This window comes from Scardinius erythrophthalmus (assembly GCF_964197995.2).
Source record: "Scardinius erythrophthalmus genome assembly, chromosome: 3".
NCBI lineage: Eukaryota > Metazoa > Chordata > Actinopteri > Cypriniformes > Leuciscidae > Scardinius > Scardinius erythrophthalmus.
Genome location: NC_138223.1, coordinates 45,528,284 through 45,549,479, shown reverse-complemented (window position 1 = coordinate 45,549,479; position 21,196 = coordinate 45,528,284).

Here is a 21,196-nt window from a genome sequence, read left to right as displayed (position 1 = left end):
CAGTGTCCAATAGGATAGTTCATTGCAAGCCATAGTTTTAAGACCTTAACAGAAAAAAAAACCTTTTTTGTTGTTTGTTGACTGGCCTACCAAGACTAGACTAACTAAACTGCATTAACACAACTGATGTACATACACTTCAAAACATCCTCACTTGCACTCAAAGGATGAAGACTTCAGATGCAAAAGCCTCTAAGCTCCGTCTGAAATTTTCTGAATGTGAGTTTCTTTAGCAGGCTCCTATGTTTTTAATGGAGATGAACAGGACCTTTACCTTTCCATTAAAGTGAAATTACTGAACCTAAGAAATGTCTGATAAAAATGCTCTTTTCATAAGAAATTGTCAGACGGCCCTTAGAGGCTTTTGCATATTAAATCTACACAGGCACAAAAGTTTAAGACTGGTAAGAAAGACATGTATATAGCTTAAATAAGTATCTTATGCAAAAAAAAAATAAACAAAATTGTTATTTTTTACAATTTAAAATAATTGTATGTAAATATCTAAAAAATGTTATTTATTCCAGTGATGATGGTGATAATCCTTTGATAATAAAAAATGTTACTTGGGCATTTAATCAAATTAGAATGATTTCCGAAGAATCATGTGACACTGGAGTAATGATGCTGAACATTCAGCTTTGCCTCCCAGGAATAAATAGCATTTTAAAATTAAAAGTTATTTTAATTTGTTATACAATTTGACGTTTTACTGAATTTTTTTATTAAATAAATTGAGTATTTAGTTAGTTTATATTGTGGAGTATAAATAAGACAAACACATGTTCTTGTTATAGCAAGATATTTTCTTCTTGCTGTCTAAATGCATTTATGTATTTTATATTCTTCAATCGAATCTTCAGATGAGAGTATTGAATTAGTCTCTCGCGAGAAGTGAATTCGATTCTCTTGTTTCAGGGCATGCGATTGGCTGTTCGATGCTGATGTCACTTTTTCGTGTGTGCGCGCGCGCGCGCTCCGGGCTCCGGATCAGGACTCAGGAGGAGAGGAGTTCGAGACGAGTCGACGGAGAGCGTTGATGTGTCATCGTCATGAAGGTAATCGTGTTTAACACGACATGTTAACATGCATGTTAACAAATAGTGTGTCTTGCATAATGACCATCATATATGTTTAGTGCTTGTTTAACTTAATTCATGCACGCTTGTGTTATCGGGCCGCTGTCTCCCTCGTGCAAACATCGTCCCGTCACATTCATTGGGCCGCTAATGGCGGTTTTCCACTGCATGGCACGGCTCACTTAACACAGTTAATTTGGAGGAGTGAAGGAAAATTAATAAGCGATTTCGGACAGCCGTTGAGTGTGCAAAATTGGACTGTTTGTACACTCGATAACGTCCACTAACGTTAAGGTTTCGGAAACCAGTGTTAAGTAGAACAGCGCTTAACATTTGTACGTTAACTTTTCTCATCGTCTAACGTTAACCAGGGGCGTCCAATTTTGCTCCTGTTGAGCCTTTGTCCTGAAGAATTCAGCTCCAACCCCAATTAAACACCTTAACAACCTAATCAAGCTTTTATTAGCTGTGTTGAGGCGAGTTGGAGCTAAACTCTACGGGACAGCGGCCTTCTGGGACCGAGTTTGGACGCCCCGGTCTAAACCAATCAGAACAGCTTTTTTTTCCCGCTCCGTGTGTCGTCACTCACAGCTGTTTTGTGAGGAAAGGAAATAAACGCACCCTAATCTTTTCCGGTATTTGGTTTTAGTGTTTGTATTCGTGGTTTATTGTGTCTGTGTGTTATATTAATGTATAATAATTCTTTATAATAAACTTCAATATATCAAAAGGCTGCTTAATTCATACTTACCAACAATTTGACGAACTGACGACGAACTAACGACAAACTACAAACAAACTAAAGCCGGCTTATAATGAATGAATAAAACAACAGAAGTAAAAACACGTATAACGAATGAACAGATACAAAATATATACAGTTAATTGCTAATTACAGGTTATTGATGTGGGAAAATTCATAAAAATGTTGAGGGTACAGTATGCTGAGTAAATAATAACGGTCATCTGATGCAAATTACAATGGTCGTCGTATATATATAGCCTAAGGTCACGTGGCATTCATTCAGTTTATTTTATTTATTTATTTATTTATTTATTCTGAGCTACATAATACAAATCCAATGTGCTCATGATTAGTGTTTATTAATTTGGCTACATTTTAATGTATTGCTTAGTAGAAAATTAAATTGTTTTATTTTTGTCCTTGCTTATGAGGTTGATAGAAGTTAGCCACTTTTGTTCCAACAGAGGATGAAATGTGTCAAATCACAATGCATATCGTATCTGCACCCAAGTATCGTGATAGTATCGAATCGGGAGTTGAATTTATTATATTATATCTAGTAGTTATTAATTGTTACTAGCATAACATTTTATTCAACAACCAATCCTGAAAAACATAATTTAATGATATAAAATATTATAATTTAATTTATGGAAGAATTAAGCCATGGAAGGTCATGTACTAGTGATTTTACTTTTTGTTTTAATACTGTTTATTTACAGTGTATTTTATTCTGCTTACCTGACTCAGAACTGCAGAACTCCAGTCCTGATTGGCTGTGGGACCTCCATCGGCGACTGATCTTTGTATGGAACCGCTGTGAGAGGCCATCATTTTGCTATAGATCTTGTCTCTTCTCCCACAAACTCCACTATCAGGTACTTTATTTTAATTTTATTTTTGTTGCAGTAATGATGTATTTAATCTACAGATTTTCACAGTCAACAACACCTCTTGCAGTTCAAAACGCTTCTGCTACGTCATACACTTCGTCAGTTACGCTTTCAAATTTAATACGCAAGGCAGTCTGTCAGAAGATAGTTTTACTTTATAAAGAATTAAAAATGGATATTTTTATTACAAAATCCCATCGATTCACTTCAGAAGGCCTTTATTAACCCCTGGAGCCGTGTGGAGCACTTTTATAACGGATGGATGTGCTTCTGTTGGTTTCAGTTGGCCCCCCATTGACTACCATTATAAAGCTTGGAAGAACCAGAATAAATTAAAATAACTCTGATTATATTCTGTAACGGTCACTTTTTAAGGGCGTAAAGCTTGTTTATGCCCTTAAGAAAAGGAAAATCTGTCAAATAAATTTTTTTTTTTAAAGAAATGTTCATTTAAAATAATAATTAAAATAAAAATTTATTAAAATAAAATAATAATCTGTTAATAATCTGTTACACAGAACTTTAATCGCACAATATTTGTCAACACAGAAAACATTTAATCATTGGATAGGTTTTGTTTTGTTTATTGAAAGTGTTTTTCATGTCAGCTGAATGGACGGAACGCTTTTCAAGGAAGATAAGGCAATGTAATTATTTTTTATTTTTTTTAGCACAACACCCAGCAGTAATTCAGGAAAAAAAAATAGCCGAATGCTTCATGTGAAACTTCGGTCTTCCGATCTTTTACCATCGTGTCAATTCTCAATTGATTTTGATTAATATGCGCGAGGGAGCGAGAGAGAACAAGACAGTTTGAAGACTGTGAGGGAGCATGCGCGCCTCTCTCTGTTCTCGTTCTTTTAGTCATACTACATCACTCACCAATCAAATAAGGTCTTGGCGAGACAAAAAATCGCTTGTGTTGTGAGCAGAGGTGGGCACAAATACATCAAAAACTATTTTGTTACAAACTACAAATACTGGCTCATGAAATGTAACAAAATAAAATACAAAATACTGATGTGAAAAATGTATTTAAATAAAATACAAGTAATTAGTATTTTGAAAATACAAAAATACTCCCACAAAAGTCTTTTTTTTATTATTACTGAAAGGTCAATAACACAAATAGTAGCAATAACACAAATATGAGAAATGTGTAAATTCAAAATGGCGAAGTAGCAAAATAAAAAGGGGGGAAAACGTTAGTCTAACGTTAACCATACAATGGTAAAGTTAAATACTTATAAAGTTATGAAACTTCCCCTCAGCCAAAACGATTGGCCAAGGAACAAATTATAGATTCACGAGACCAAAAATCGCCCATTAGATATACACAAGACGAATTATATCTCATATTTAACCACTACAGAGACGCCAGAGTCAGCGGCAAACCTCAGAACGACTAGCCGAGGAAAAGCTGTTCCAGGCGAGGTACATGCGCGCCGAGTGCCCGGTCATCGCTGGATCTCACAACTGGCTAAAATTTTCATAAATCTTTAAATAAACCAAAGCTATCGAAAAATACAATAAAAGTCCATGGGACCAACCTGTAAAAACATAAATTTATGCTGTGAAAACGGACATTTTAACATGGGGGCTATGGATATTTGCTCCCTTTTGGGACCTGCCCCTAGCGGATTTTCGATGTATTGCAGTTTTTCGCACTTCCGGGTAGGCTTCATTTTTCAGATTAGAATGTTGCCGCTTGGTCCAGACTGAACTTCCCGACCAAAAAATGTTGTGAGCAGGGTTCGGGCTGGCACCCAGGCTAGGATTGGTGATTATTTTATACAAAATCCTACGGAATATCAATATTTCTCATATGTAATACGTTTAAAAACGTGTAAAACCTGCAGATGGATGTTATATTGTGAACGCTTGCTTAGCATGGAGATTTCAGTGGAGTTACGACAGACGCGCTGTTTCATAATAGGTATGATGTCCTTTTATGAATGACAACTCAGTGCATTGATCTCATAAGGCACAATTATTTTCTCTATAATGCCGTTCAGTGTGCAATATGTGTGTGTGTAGACTGTATATTTTTCACAAAACACTTTACCTTAAATAGTAACTACTTTATAGTAAGTTCACCCAAAAAGGAAAATTCTGTCATCTACTTATCCGTATGTTGTCCCAAACCTGTATGAGTTTCTTTCTTCTGTTGAAATAAAAAGAAGATATTTTGAAGAATGTTGGTAACCAGACAGTTGACGGAAGCCATTGACTTCCATAGTAGGAAAAAAAATACTATGGAAGTCAATGGCTAGGCTACTGTCAACTATTTGATTACAGACATTCTTCAAAATATATTTTTTTTGTGTTCAGCAGAAGAAGGAAACTCATACAGGTTTGGGACAATAAAAGGGTGACAAAAGTTTTATTTTGGGGTGAACTATCCCTTTAATGCCGTTTTTAAGAGGAGCAGTGTCACTTCTCCTGTGTTCAAAACATAGACTGTAAAAAAAATATGGACGTAGTGTCCATGACGTCACCCGTAGGGGTTCAAAACTCATTCACTTCTTGGAGGGAGCCCGGTCTACAGGGTGTCACGTGATTTTCGTGCATCTAACCTGGACATTGCCATTGCCAACATCAGACCGGAAATATGGCAAAATCATTTACTATGGTGATAAGCATAAGGTGATTTTTATTTTTAAAGGGACAATAAGTAACTTTTTAGGTATTTTATTATCTAAAATCAATATTTTTATTCATAAATATGTCCTCAATGGTGTCCAAATACCTCTGCCAATGATCTGACTTATCCTCGTAAACGAAGAATTTATTATCTTTATATACATGGGACGGGTAGGTCCACGGAGGCTTCCATGTAGTTCCGCCATCTTGAAAAACTATAATAGCAGAGAGGGACAAAAAGTACTAGGCCAACGCGTTTCCACAACGCGTTTTCGTTCAGAGCCCCCGTCAAGTGACTGAAGCAGAAACGGAGCAGAGCAGTGAGAGGCGCTTTTGTCACTGCCCCGGCAAGTTTAAAAGGCTGCACTGCACGATTAAGTCAAAGGATAACGAGTCCTCTTAGTCGAAAAACTCCACAATAAGACCGTAAAGGGAAACGTGATCGGAGATTACAAAAACAAGGGTTATTAGCTATAATGTCGGGATAGCTAATGCAGGAGAAAGCTTTCAAAAGAGACGCTGAAGTTGCCTGCTTTCTTCTCGACAGGTAAGTCAATGTTAAGGTCTTAATTACAGGCTTTTTGTTTCTTTATTAGCCTATATAGACCAGCGTTTCCCAGCGGGAAACTGTGTAAAAAAAACAAATCTTTACCATCAATCTCGGATCGTCGGAAGTCTCTAATAACAACAAATAATGCGCACAAATTTATAATACAAATGCAAATCATAAGTTTTTGGCGTTGAATTGCGGAGGTTGCGCTTGCATGTGATTTTATTCCCGTGCCTCATTCCCAGTGCGTCCACATAAAGCTGCCTATTTTTCATTGATGCGCTTACAGTCAAATACACACGAATTGTCACAACGTCCGTCTTGCCGCGTATTCACATAAACACATCGGTTATGTCCGTGCTGCTGTCAACGCAACGCGTGCGATTAATATTTTTCAATTTAACACGTTAAAAATATTTAACGCAATTAAAGCAGCATTTTTTTCTGTCATCCTTTGGCTAGCGTTACATTATATAATCACGTTCTTCTTCATGCCATGCAAGCGAGAAAATACAAAAGAGAATGCGCTGTCCTGTGATGCTGACACGACGCGCGCCAGACTCGACTTCTCTTTCGAGCTTTCGCTTTGAGTATCCTCATGAGAGCAGTCTTAAATTAGTTAAATAAAGTCTTAAATGAACGTTAAGAGTTGTGAGAAAATGGGACGCGTGTGGGATCCACGTGACAGTGCAGCAGTGACATCAGAATCAAATAACACTTCATTCATAAAAAGATGCCATTAAACAATTATTTGAAATATACTGTCTTTATGATGTTTCTACATTAATTTGGAGATTTACTGTGAAATTATTAGGCTACATAAAATATAGTAAAAACAAGCTATCTTGTGCAATTATAACAAAATTATATATTATATAAAATTAAAAATGTTTAATTCATTCATTCATTTGTAACATGCATGAACGAAGAAAAAAAAAGGAACAGGAAGAAGAAAATCTTATGGTACTGGTAGCCTACCTGTCATTTATTTGTGCACATCAAAAATAATAATAAAAAACAAAACCAGCACATTTCAAAGTATAGTATCAAAGTAGTATCGTGACAACACTAGTGTAGGGTGCCACACATTTTTTTTAAATTTCAAAGGGTGCCTTGACTGAAAAAAGGTTGGGAAACACTGATATAGACAGTAGAACATAGTTAAAAGTTAAACAGGCTCTTTGATGAATAGCAGCTATTGAGTAAAGTAGAGAAGGTCCTATAAACAAGGTTGTAAGTTTTGTTTGTTCAAAACTGTAACATTCGTTTGTTCGTTGTGTCAAGTTGTAGTTTGTTTGAAATAACAAACCAGTTCACCAGAAGGAAAACTCGACGAGGTGCTATTAGAAGACATCCTGTCAAAGCTTTTTGGTACATATCGCTTACCGTAGATGCAACGCGCATTTGAAAACGCGAGGCGCTGGAGAGCAAAATTAGTTTGATTGCAAAATACAAATTCACCACTAGATGGGAGTAATTCTTACTTACTGCCCCTTTAAGTATTTAAGTATTTGAAATACTCTAAATACACTCCCTCAAAATATTTTGTTACAAACTACATTTTATTTTTTCCACACCTGCAAAATACAAATTACAAAATACACTAAAGTAATTAAATACGTATTTAAAATACATTTAATTGAAATACTGCCCATGTCTGGTTGTGAGAGAGACGTGTGAGTGACAGAGAGACGGAGGGAGAGCAGGGAAAGGAAATGCAGCTGAATGAATACGCTGCGTGTTTTAAATAGCGTATTTTTTGTTTTTATAACGAAATGCAATGTGGCAGCCGGTGTTGATTCTTTGGCGCACAGCCACGAATTAGTCTATGTGTGGGAAACACTGGAGTGGACTGCCATAACATCAATGAAAAACATCACTGCAGGCTTCAACATGGCTGTTTACGATTAGAAATGTCAAACAAATTTAGCCTACGTAGGTGATTGTAGACCGTAGCCCGAATCTGTATCTCTATGCATGAGACTGTCTGAACACCGGCAGAGTAATTCACAGTTTTGTTGTGAAAAGACACATTATGCAGAAGTATAATTTGCTTTTATGTGTGTTTGTCAGAACCTGCAGTTGCTGTGTGACGCGCGTTCGCTGCGGGCATATCGTGACGAGCTGGACGCGCTCAGAGAGAAGACCGTTAAAATCAATTCCCTATTTTCGTTTTCGAAACTTGTGTTGGTTGGTCCGATCAATTGTGCAATCGATTTTCGAACGTAAAGTGACAGCCCTACTTCAGATGCGCCCTAAAAAAAAATTAAACAAGAATATGTAGAAAAAATTTATATATTTTCAATCGTTTTCTTAAGAAGAGTAAACAGCCTGTCCATCCTCTCCCTACTCTCCTGTGCTCTCCTCGCCTCTTCCTCCCTCTCTAGTTGCCCTCTGTCTTGCCTCTGCCTTCGTGCTCCTGATGCTGCTGCCCCTGGCTCCTCCTCACCGTGGGCACCCGCTGCTGAACTCGGCCCTGGTCTGTCCTCAGGGATTGAGGCGATGAGGACAGGGGTGGTGGTGCAATGCCTCTGTCCCAACACCTGATCCATGAGGACAAACCAGGGCCAAGTTACAGCAGTGGGTTTCCCACTCACACCCTCTCCTGTCCCAGGACACTTGCAATCCTAAGGGCAGAGCAAATGAACCATGGCATGTTAGCAACAACAGCACAATACATTTCAGCAAAGATGTGTGTATTAATCTTCTTTGGAAGGTTTTTTTTTTTTTTTTTTTTTGCCTGTATGGGAGTTACCTTCCACAGACCCATTTTCTCCAGAATTGCTCTAAAAAAGCAGAAAGGGGTACTTAACACAGGGGTACAATCTTAAGTGCATTAACACGGCAAAATATGACACCAAGACATGCATACAAAATACTTCAGAAATCATATTTCTGGATACTCAAATTTAGTTAACCTTTGTAGACATGGCTTTCATGACAGCACTACAAAAACACATAAAAGTGAAACCCCATTGCCTTATCTACTGCTTTTCTTATTGTTGTGGGCTTTATAGGGTGAGTGATATTTCTTATAATACACAAGTGAGATAGACTAGTGCAAAATTACAGATAGGTCATCAAACTAATATTAGCACAAGTTTTGCCTCAAACTACCTGACAAATGAAGCCACGCAATGATGGAGTTAAGATGAAGCTTTTAAGAAACTTTAACTCTGGTTTCACTAGCCATTTGAGTAAATGAAAACATAATACTTGCATTTAGGCATGTGCCGGTATCACATTTTCATGCTGCGATTAATTGATTGAGCTTTTATCACGGTATACGGTATTATCACGATATTTTTAATTGGATTGGTGGGGGATTTCAATCTTGATTCAATATTGACTCTTTGGATAAATATTAGGTAGGTTACAGTACATGTACAGGGCTCCAGACTAACTTTTCCACTGGTTTGGTCGCACCAAATTGTTGTTTTTTTTACAACATGGAATAAATCAATGCATGCTGATGAATAGTTGTCCTAATCTGCGTACCCTAGTTTTACACTGATGTAAAAAGACTGACAGTGACACAATACACAATGTTGGCAAAATGTTTTAATCTTTTAAATGAAAACCATTGAAAATAACTATCAAAAAAACTATCTTTCCGTTAATGTCTATGGCAAATCACGCAGGCACTGAGCTCTGCAGCCGGGATAAAATAGTCAGAATATAAACACTTATTATAGGCGTACCGTAGTGATTTTGAACATAAGTTATGCAACGGCGTTTTTAACTGATTAGTACATGACCATGCACTCGCACAAATGCGACCACATACAATTTTTAAAAAATGGTCGCAGTCTGGAACCCTGATGTAGGTTACATGTTATTTTTTTCTCAAGAAAAAATATATCTCAAATAATGCTGTAAACATACAGAGAGCCCTGTCAAATGAACATTTATATATAATATTATTAGTGGTGGGCCGTTATCGGCGTTAACGCGAGACTCTTATCGCGCGATAAAAAAAATATCGCCGTTAATCTATTCTCCAAATTGGGTTGGGAGCTGGCTCAAGCTACACAAGCTATGATGACGCAATCTACCCGCGGCTGCGAGGAACACCCGGCTGGAACGCATCATATTCGTCGTCATCTTAAGTAAACACGGCTGAAAGTGAAAGCTGGTGTAAAAGATCGGTGGAACATCCATTATTTGGACTTGGTTCGGATTTAAGCCGTCCGACGTAGACTGTGTGGTGTAACAGTTCGGTAAGGTAACCCTCTGGGGACCAAGCTGTTTTTGGGGTCCTTGAGATGTTCTGACAGGTTTCATAAGCTCCAAGCCATAATAAACATTAGACCTACTTAAGTCTCTGCAGCTAGTGTACCTAAATTTTATTTATCTGCAAAATAATGTTGTATACTTACAGTTTTGCACAATATATGTTCTCAAAACTACATACACCCTTTCAAAAAAACAAAAACATTTAGCAGTTGTTTAGCAGGGTCTGTGTAACCTGTTCTGAAATGGTTTTATTATAATATCGTTATCGCAAGAGGCTGCAATGTATATCACAATATGGATTTTAGGCCATATCGCCCATCACTAATTGATAGCCTATAGTAGTTGATAATAACATAGGCTACCTAATGTTGCCTACGGACGGTAACAGTACAGTAGTAACCTTTTACAGTGAGTAGAACAGCTTTCTCAAGCAGTTTGTGATGCATTTTGGAAACAGGAGATGAGCCCCTGGTCTAATGCGCCACCTGGCTTGAGAAACCCGTTCACAAAGACTTACTTTTATAGTCATTATTTGGGTAGCACACATATTCTGAATGCCTTCGGCAGAATTCAAATGAGCCATTTTAATCTAGATTAATCTAGATTAATTTCAAAATTAATCTAGATTATTCTAGATTTAAAAAAATAATCTATGCCCACCTCTAAATATTATATAATTTGGTTTTCATTATAATAACAATTGACACAAAAATATAATACAATTGTAATATAGTGCACATATTTTGTAAAATACTCCTCTCTATAGCTATTTTTTCAAGTCAATTCGTGTTGGTCATTAAAATTGCTTTCCTGAGGTAAATGTAACGTTCTGTGACATAATTGTTCACCTGCAGTTTTATTGACCTTTCCGTGGTTGAAAAACACTGATTGATCAATATTACGGATGAGGCATAAATACCTTTCGGTAAGTTGTACTGCATCTTTAAATAAAAAGTAACATGATGATCGGTTTACTTGAACTGAGGCGCTACAGCGATCTGTCACGTCACATTTACAAGCACCAAAACGGTATTTGCTGTCTGAATTTCGCAATAAAATGTACAGAACCTGTGAAAGTAACCTGCTCTGTCTAGTCTGTCTGTCTCCGTGTACACTTTGCTCCGTGATTTTTCTCTGCGTGAGAAAATGGATGTGTGACGCGAGAGCATGTAAAAAGTGTCAATTGCGAGTCTCACACTGAATGCGTAGAGTTGGCCGCCCTGCTTTCAGAAGGGGGATAAATCGACGGCAGCGTTCCTCCTTCCGCCATGCTTCTTCTCCATGTGAGGATTGTTTACATTAGACTGAGTGCTCATGGCGCGCATGCACACAGTGCTAATACATGTGGGGATTGTTTACATCAGAGTGCGCACATGTTTCGCGCAGCATATACGCAGTGTTTGTTTAAGTGGTTGATGGAAAATAAGCTAATGTGCGTTGTATAAATATAAATTCTGATCTATTATTTTTCACGGTATTTTGAAGTGCACGCGATAACAATATTGTGCATATTCATTACCGCGATTTATCGCATTACCGAATACCGGCATAAGTCTACTTGCATTTAAATGTGAATTTGCTGTCCACCACTGAACTCTAGTCTAAAAAAAAGTAGTCCCTGACCACAAACAGCAACAGAAGTTACATATATTATTTCAGCAAAAATCTATCTTTTATGAGTGAGTCAGTCGGTAAAGACTAGGGCATGGGAAAACCCCTGTAGTGTTAAAATTACAGGACATTCAAATGGATTCTCACTCACTTTCTCAATCCCTCACAATAATTGACTCTAGCTTCAATATCAATGAACAATATCAATGAGATCAAACATGTTTAAGTTGCTAAGAGTGGTTGCTAGGGGTGTTGTGTACTAGTGACACATAGAACCGTTGGGTGAAGCATCTGTCAAATTTGAACTAGCAGCAGCTTTTATGACTGGAGAAGCTAGGATTATTTGAGTCAGGCATAATCACAAAACTGACAGGAGCAGAGAAAGTGCTTCTAATAACCAAGCATGTAGTTTATCGTGGTTAGCCCTGTCAGATACTTTGACAGATGCGTGTGGACTTGACTCGTTTCTCCAGTGTATAACTTGCATTTGATGGTTGTGTGTTGATGGGAGTGCAATAATTCTGACTAAAACATAAGTTTTGCTAAAATATTTATATGAAATGTAGGTTTAATATTCTACATGTATTTATGAGCCGTAACTGTAAACGGGGTATACATGTAATTACCACAATTGTTACATGTAATACAATGGCTATGCTCATTTACTTCTTTCAGACGAGTGAATATGTGCAACACCGTGTCCTAACCAGACTATTTCTGCGACGTCACCGCTGGAACAGAAAGTATGATGATTTCAGGTATAGTACTGTATATGTGCATTATTTAATGTTAAAGAGTATGCAAGTTTGAAAATCATTTTGTTTGTCTTTTATAGCTGTACTGAAAGCAACTCACCTGTGAACAAAAAAAGTGAACAAGAACGTTCAAACTGTTTGTTAACAGACAATTGTTTCAGTAACTATGTATTTTTAGTAATGTTAAAAAAGGTGTAATATTCATGGATTTGTGTAATTATCCATTTCGTTGAGTGCTTGGAGCTTGCTGAGCGCGCGCTCTTCTGATTAGCTGTGATTTTTACCACTGTGACAAATTTTTGTCGCTAGAATGTTATGGTGTCTGGTTAGGACACGGTGCTGCTCCTACCAGTTAACATTTGATCTCAGCAATACTGGTAAATGAGCAAAACAAAGTTTTTTTTTTTTTTTTTAAAGGTGCTCAAAGTGATGTTTGGTGACTTCACTTCTTGTTGACGCTGAAAGTTTTGTCAAACAAAACGGAGGCTAGCTCGACCCTCCCTCCTCCTCATCCGCACACTAACCCCCCAAATCCTTCTGGTTGGTTATTGGCTGGAACATTTTGTTGGGTTTCGTGGTGCGGGTTAGCCCAGTTTGTTTTTGTTGCCGTTTGTGGAGCCTGGGCTGTCTACAGAGACTACGTTTATTTACAGTTTTCAGGGGACAGGCAGCTAGTGGATGGTGAGGAGATGTTCGCTGTATGTGACAAATGTTTTGGCCTAAAAAATGTGACATCGCTTAGAGCACCTTTAATTTTTAAATTAAATACTGTGAGAATCATGTTCAATCTGATTTCAATTCCACAGCTGTTTAGTATCTATTAAGGAGGTTGTTGACAGTATTGTGTTCATGTTTCTACCAATGTTGTTTGTGAGAAATAAGTATTTTAACCCACAGTAACTTTCCTTATAGAATGCTCTAACATCTTTTTCATTTTCTTTTCTCTACCAAACAGCTCAGGAGATAGTTGATCCTCAGATGCACAGATCTACCTCTAGTCCACCTTCATTCCCACACCCACCTGGCCATCAATGTTTCATTAAATAATAAATATGCAATAAAATAATAAATATGCAGTCCATAGCCAGTGTCTGCCATGCACGATCTGTTCCTTGTTCATTGCAAATGTTTTAGGTTGTTCTATTAAAGCTCATTATAATCTTTGAGAACGGTATTATGGTAGCTGCAACACTTCCTAGGGAAGGGATCTTTCGTGTAGGTGTTCTGGCAGAACTCATCCAGCAGGAGTAAGTTGTGGGTCATATCGCTCCAAGATCCTCCAATCAGCACCAGCTCATCAGCAGAAGCCAGACTTTGTGACTATATTCACCTTTATGCTCTCAGCAGTTACTACATTACATTGTGTCCTTAAATTTTTTTATATATATTTAAAGTTGAATCAATTCTCTGGAAAGTAAATGTCATTAAATATTAAATATGTGAGGTAATATGAATCAAATTAACATTAGCATATTGTTTACTCCTAAGGCTTCTTCCTCATATCTACAAGGGTTTTCTTTACCATTGCCAGCTTTGCCTTGCTCATTGGGAGTTTGTAAGCATCATTATTTGGAACAAAATATGAAAATGGATTGGTGTGTGTTTAACTATTTCTGTGCATGGCATAGTCGAAGAACCACCTGACACAAAGCCATGGATCATGGAATAAATTAAATTGTTACTCAAATTATCAAGCTTGTTATGCTACACTTTACGTTCTAAGCAGCAGCCAGGCATGATAGTCTATGGTTCTAGTTTATGCTTTCTGCAAAATACATTCAGATTTGTATCCAGTAAGGATAAAGTTGCCCTTAACAAATCATTGAAAGCATTATTTAAATAAATCCATGTGTGTAATGCTAAAATATTTTTCTGTACTGAGAGAGAAAAAAAAAAAAAAGCTAAGTGTTCTTCGTAAATGTATGTAGTAAGACAAAATGAAAAAATGGTGAAACTGCATTAGCCAACGCAAAATTTCTTCGAAAAAAATCAGTTTTGTTTTCACATGTACTGGTAAGGGAAAAATGCAACAATGTTTTTAATGCTTGTCGAATTGTATGCTGATCAACGACGAACAATGAGCCATGTATGTATAATTATTTAAATCTATTTATTCCGTGTTTTGGATGCGAGTGGCACAATGCAAGCCAGACACCCGCGGCTGCGTCTGATCTGCTCGATCCGCGTGGCAGCATGCAATTTAAAATATTTAAGATTCATCGTATAGACATCGTATAGAGGTAAGGAAGACGGCTCATTAATATTAAAAAACGGTCGTTCGAATGCGATGTTTACCAGACGCTACGATCTTTCAAAGACGTCTCCGCGATGTACGTGTGCTATCTGGGGTGGTTTCCTCCAAGTCCTCTAAACAAACACGATCGCTCCAGTTTAAATTTAGACTTCTCTAATCACATTCAAGGAACATGCGCACAGCAAGAACCAATCACAGCTGTTCGACAGCTCTGGAACCAATCAGGATTAGTCACGTGTGTTATTCGTATTTTTCAAATTTAAATAAGTAGCCTACATATTTTTTTGGACAACATTTAAACATCTTTGGAAAATGTATCTCTATATGCAATTAAAATAATATGATGTTGATATCCTTGTGGGAATTTCAGTAGTAAAAACATATCATGTAATGGACAACAGCCTACAAGTAAAAGTGAACAACATTAATTTTAAGTGCTTATATTGCAATGCTTAATAAACTTGACAGAAGTTAGAAATTAGAAGTTAGTACTTTATACAAAAAAAAATAAATAAATAAATAATAAAATATATATATATATATATATATATATATATATATATATATATATATATGAAGACTTCAGATGCAAAAGCCTCTAAGTGCCATCTGAAATTTTCTTCTAGAAGATTTTTATCAGGCTTGTATGTTTATGTTCAGTTATTTCACTTTAATGGCAATGAAAATGACCTATTAATTGTCATTAAAGTAAAATTACTGAACTTCAACATACAAGCTTGAAAAAAATGCTAATTTTAGAAGAAAATTTCGGATGGCACTTAGAGGCTTTTGCATCTGAAGTCTTCATATATAAAATATTAAAATGATAAATACATAAATATTACAAATATATTGCACTAGGCCTAAGTGTTTAAAGTACTTTAAACACACTAAAAGCTTAATCATTTCACTATGTTCTTACACAAGTTACACATAAAATGTACTTTAAGAGCAACATAAGTATGTTTTCTTTAAATACACTAAAACTTCACACAAATATTGTGATTAGCATATTTCTTAAAAGTATAATTAAGCATATATTTATTACCAATGTACTTATTGTGCACTTTTTAGAAATATATTAAAAGTATGCTTGTGTTTTGCATATTTTGTAAAAGTATAATTAAGCATACATTTATTGCCAATGTACTTATTGTGCACTTTTTAGAAATATATTAAAAGTATGCTTGTGTTTAGCATATTTCTTAAAAGTATAATTAAGCATATATTTATTACCAATGTACTTCTAGTGCATTTATTAAAAATATATTAAAATTATGCTGGTATTTAGCATATTTCTTAAAAGTATAATTAAAGGGTTAGTTCACCCAAAAATGAAAATTCTGTCAGTAATTACTCACCCTCATGTTGTTCCAACCGCGTAAGACCTTCGTTCATCTTCGGAACACAAATTAAGATATTTTTGATGAAATCTGAGCCATGTTTCACTCCTCCATAGGCTTCCAGTGTGACCGAAACTTGCTGGCCCAGAAAAGTTATTAAAGAGATCGTTAATATAGTCCAAGTGACTCCAGTGGCTCAATCTTAAGTATATCAAGCGACGAGAATACTTTTTGTGCGCAAAAACAAACAAAAATAACGACTTTATTCCACTATTCATTTCCTTCTCTCTGGACCTCTAGTTGGTTCGCGTAGTGTTTTTGCGTAGCCCGTCTGTGTTACACGTCACCACGTAGGCTCACTATTGGCCGACGCCGGTCATGTGTGTGTTGCGTGATGACGTGCAACACAGACGCGCAGCGCAAAAACATTACGAGGCCCAGAGAGAAGGAAATGAAAAGTGTAATAAAGTCGTTATTTTTGTTTGTTTTTGCGCACAAAAAGTATTCTCGTCGCATGATAAACTTAATGTAGTGCCACTGTAGTTACTTGGACTATTTTAACGATGTTTTGATAACTATTCTGGGCCGGTGAGTTTCGGTCACACTGGAAGCCTATGGAGGAGTCAAAATTCTGTCAGATTTCATCAAAAATATCTTAATTTGTGTTCCGAAGATGAACGAAAGACTTACATGGTTGGAACAACATGAGGGTGAGTAATTACTGACAGAATTTTCATTTTTGGGTGAACTAACCCTTTAAGCATATATTTATTACCAATATACTTCTAGTATACTTTTTAGAAATATATTAAAATGCAATTCAATATATTTTTAATGCACTTCAAATAAGCATGTTGATAATACAAATGTATTATAAACATACTATTTGTATTTCAAGTATATTTTTAATACATTTAATAGGCTGACCTGCCACCAAATTATATTCATCATAATATTAAATCTTAAATGCATGCAAATAGTGTCTCCCCTAAAGTGGCAGCATCTAGCCTAGAAACTAGACGCACCCTAGCGGCAGCAAAAATTATTTTGCAGCTAGGGTAGTCTAGACCATAGACAGTAAAAGAAATGGACACAGCGACCCCATTGGAACTCAATTGAGACAAGTGAAGCCCGTTTTCAGCGATTTCTTAGCACTTCCTTTCCTGACGCGCAGACTCAAACCGAGCAAAGCGTTACACGGACCACGTGAGCAACCCGTCTGTCTTCTAGTAGCTGTGCCAAGAGAAATCTGAATCATTCCCTTCCGAATCTTGCAGAGACGGAGAGTGTGATTAGGAGCTGTCCATGAGCTTGGAGCAGGAGAAACTTTTGCTAAGTATTCTGATTAATTATATTGTCATTTTGCCTCCACGTCTCCCCGATTGCCCGCGAGCTTCTCCTCCCGTCCATACGGTAATCTCTCTAGTGTGCGACAGAGAGTCGCGTGGTTATGACGCAATCGTTAGCCTACTTTTACAAAAACTGCTTCTACGGGGCCATAACATAAGCTACAAGGTAATGGAGCATTTTATACATTGTCGTGTTTCTTTAGAAATAAAAAATGGACAAATGGAGTCTTCAAACGCCTCAGATGTAAAGTTATTCGCTGTCAAAGTGACGCCAAAATGAATGGAAGTCAATGGGATTGCTAACGCAAGTGAAGTTCTGCTACAAGATGGCGGCACCCGGTCGACTTCAACTTCCGGTCGACTTCCTTCCCGCTTGGTCTAGACACTCTCAATAAACCTTCTCGCTGCAAAAACCCAGATTGGGTCAGGCCAATCACGTTGTGTATAGAGTAGGCGGGGGCGGGCTTAACATACACAACAGAGTTGCGACGGTTACCTGGCTGCTGCTGCTACTTGAAAACAAAGAATGGCGGCTGCTGATGGAGAACAACGGTCTTTCGAATCGGCTTTGGCCGCGACTCTGGAGGACTTGGAGTTAAGTTTTTCTTTGAGAAAAGAGCAAAGAACGGCACTTAAGTCATTCTTAAAAAAAGGAAGATGTGTTCGTCGTTTTGCCGGCCAGATATGGCAAAAGTTGAATCTATCAACTAAGCTCCGCTGTTGGGAAAACGCTCTGGTTGGTTGAAGCGCTATCCTATTGCGTGCAGAGGGATTTGGAGAGACAACCGTTTATCCCGCCCCTCGGAGCAAGCCGCGTCTATGGAGAGTTTCCAGACTATACATCTTGATGTAAGTCTGGCTCGCCAGGCTAGGCAGCATCATCATTTGCACACAGATGCCACTGTTACAAGCCTCTTCTCAAACCACTCAGAGTAAATGACACGATCCTAAAAATTACTCTTAAACTTTCTACTGTAAATTTGATCTGATCACATGTTTTAAAGTAGTTACGTTCTGGGTAATTCTTTTCAACATGGTATTTATAAGGGAAAATATTATTGTATCACATCATTTTACTCATTTGACAGTCTGTACAGAGCCCTAAAGGGATCTTTGCAAATAAACATATACAGACGTTTGCATGTGCACGAGAAACTATTGTGTGCACACATGATTTTTTGGTTTGTTGTTTGATGGTTTGGTTTTTTTCGTGCTCATGCGTTACAAGTTCTGTTTTATGTTTACTGTCTTTAACATATTTGCTTTGAGCGTCACTGCTGTTTTACTAAGAAGAAAATGAGAGTGTGGATGCGCATGAATTAATAAAAACCTATTTGCTCTGAAAGTGGCTTTCATTAGGGCAGTATATCTCTAACATCACAGCCTTATGTCTCTTTAAAGCATTCTCTGTGGCGGCCGAGAAGCCGTGCCGTGAAATGAGCTGATGGCGCATTACGACTGTGTGCATTTTCCTTTTTGCCAAGTTCAAGGGTCCATAAAAAAGGCTGATACAGTAAAAGTGCTCAAAATGTGGCTTTTGTTAGTGCAGTACGTGATAATTCAAGGCCTTATGTCCACTTTAACAAATTTAACTCTGTGGCGGCTGAGAAACCGCGCCGTGAAATAGGTTCAGTGTGCATTGTCATGTGCCAAGTTTAAATGTTGTAAAAAATTATCCAATTTGGATTTCTGTTGGGCAGTATATTTACATAGTCCCTAATGACAATTATTGGGAGAGTAAGATGTACTAAAAAATCGTATTTCACAAGATCATAACCCTCTTTATTTTACCACTTTATCAGATTTCACGCATCCTTACGGAGAAATGCTTATTTTCCTAATTCAATTCAGCGCTTATTGTTAGCAGAGCCATAGACATAAAGGACTTTGGATATAAAGGGGGGCTCACACTTCAAAAAATGACAAACTAATAAATAACAGAAGGATAGCCTTTATACAGCCCTAATGAAAGCCACATTTGTTTTTTCCAAATTTTCAGTGTAAACACGGTGTAACAGCGGTCAGGAGTTCAGATTCTGGTGTGCTGATATTTGTGTGCAGCTCAACTCACCCATCCTTCAAACACATTCTCTGACATTACATTCACTGCATGTGCAAACTGTCAAAACCCATAAATGACATATTACTTAACAATTAGTTATTAGTCATGTGCCTCAACAAGTAAAGTCATAACATAATGATACATTTGCAAATTATTAATCATTTGTTAATTATTCTGGTAATTCATTTACACTATTAGTTAAAAAAATATGTTATTAAGAAATGAATACATTATGACACATTTAATTAATAACAATTCATATATTACTTAATATATTAACAATATAGAATCTTTATTAGTTGCTGATGCAGTAATCATTAATTAATGGTTTAGTTCTTCATGAGTCATACATTAACACATGATTATCTGTGCATTAGTTAAGCATGAATTAATGCATATTAGTGCACCCGTATTGTACAGTAAAAAACTGTGCGCACGTGAAAAGTTTCTTGCGAGCATACGAAAGTCTGTATATTTTTTTATTTTTGCAAAGGTTCCTTTAGGGGCTCTGTAGTTTTTTATTTGTCATGACAAACAGTAAAGATGTCAAATGGGTGTTCACTAAGGTCCTGTATTACCTACTCAATATTCAATTACAAGCGACCCACCCAAAAACATATTCAAAATTTAATATCAATATCTTCCATTTCACACCCCTACATTTTACAAACTCTTTATCAAATAACACATAAAACTCCCGTACCTTGTTCTTGCTGGCAGCAGCTTTCTTCACTGGTACTCAGAGAGCAAGTGCGAGTTTGAAGACTGAACCGACGTGTTAAGCTGAACTGCCAATGGTTATAATAACACTTCCTGTTTCTATGCAAATGAGTCTCAACTTAGAAGAGCAAAGAAATTCATATTCAGAAAATTACCTATACTGCCTTCAAATATAAAAATTGCACCAATTCTTTCTGTACTTTTACTCATAGAGGCCAAAAGGAGAGGATAAGAGTTACACTGAGAGAAATATGACCTGAATTTTTTTATATATATTAAGACTCACTACATGCAAAATAGAAAGAAACATGACAGTTCAACTAATCAATGACAATAAAGACGACATCACAGAAGAAGAAGAAACTGTCTCCATCCTTTTCCTCATTGAAGTGTCATGAAGGTCTAAACTGAAGGATCTGATTTACATCAAGTTTTGAATACAAATCTTCTGTTGCAGTTTCAGCTTTTGTAATTTCACCAAATACACAAAATAAAGATCTGCTCATTCAGGAATTAAATCACATTGAACAGGACATGATGATAAACATCAAAAACACTGAAATGATAATGATTGATAAACTTGGATAAGGCGTCCAAGAATCTGCAATTTCTATTTGAATCAGTTCGGTATATCTGGACAGTAGAGGCTGTTAAGCAGAATAATGACCTTTTATTTCTCTCTATACACTAAAGCAGGGGTGTCAAACTCAGGTCCTGAATGACCACAACCCTGCAGAGTTTAGCTCTGACTTTAACCAAACACAGCTGAACAAGCTAATCAAGGTCTTCAAGAGTATTCAAAAACTGAGGCTGTGTCTGAAATCGCCCCTACACCCTTAAATAGGGCACTATTTGACGGGACAGTTATTTGTAGTGGTGTCCTAAACCATAGTGGACGTTATCGAGTGCACTCATTCAATCCCACAATGCACTGCAATAATGAGTGTGCAACTGAT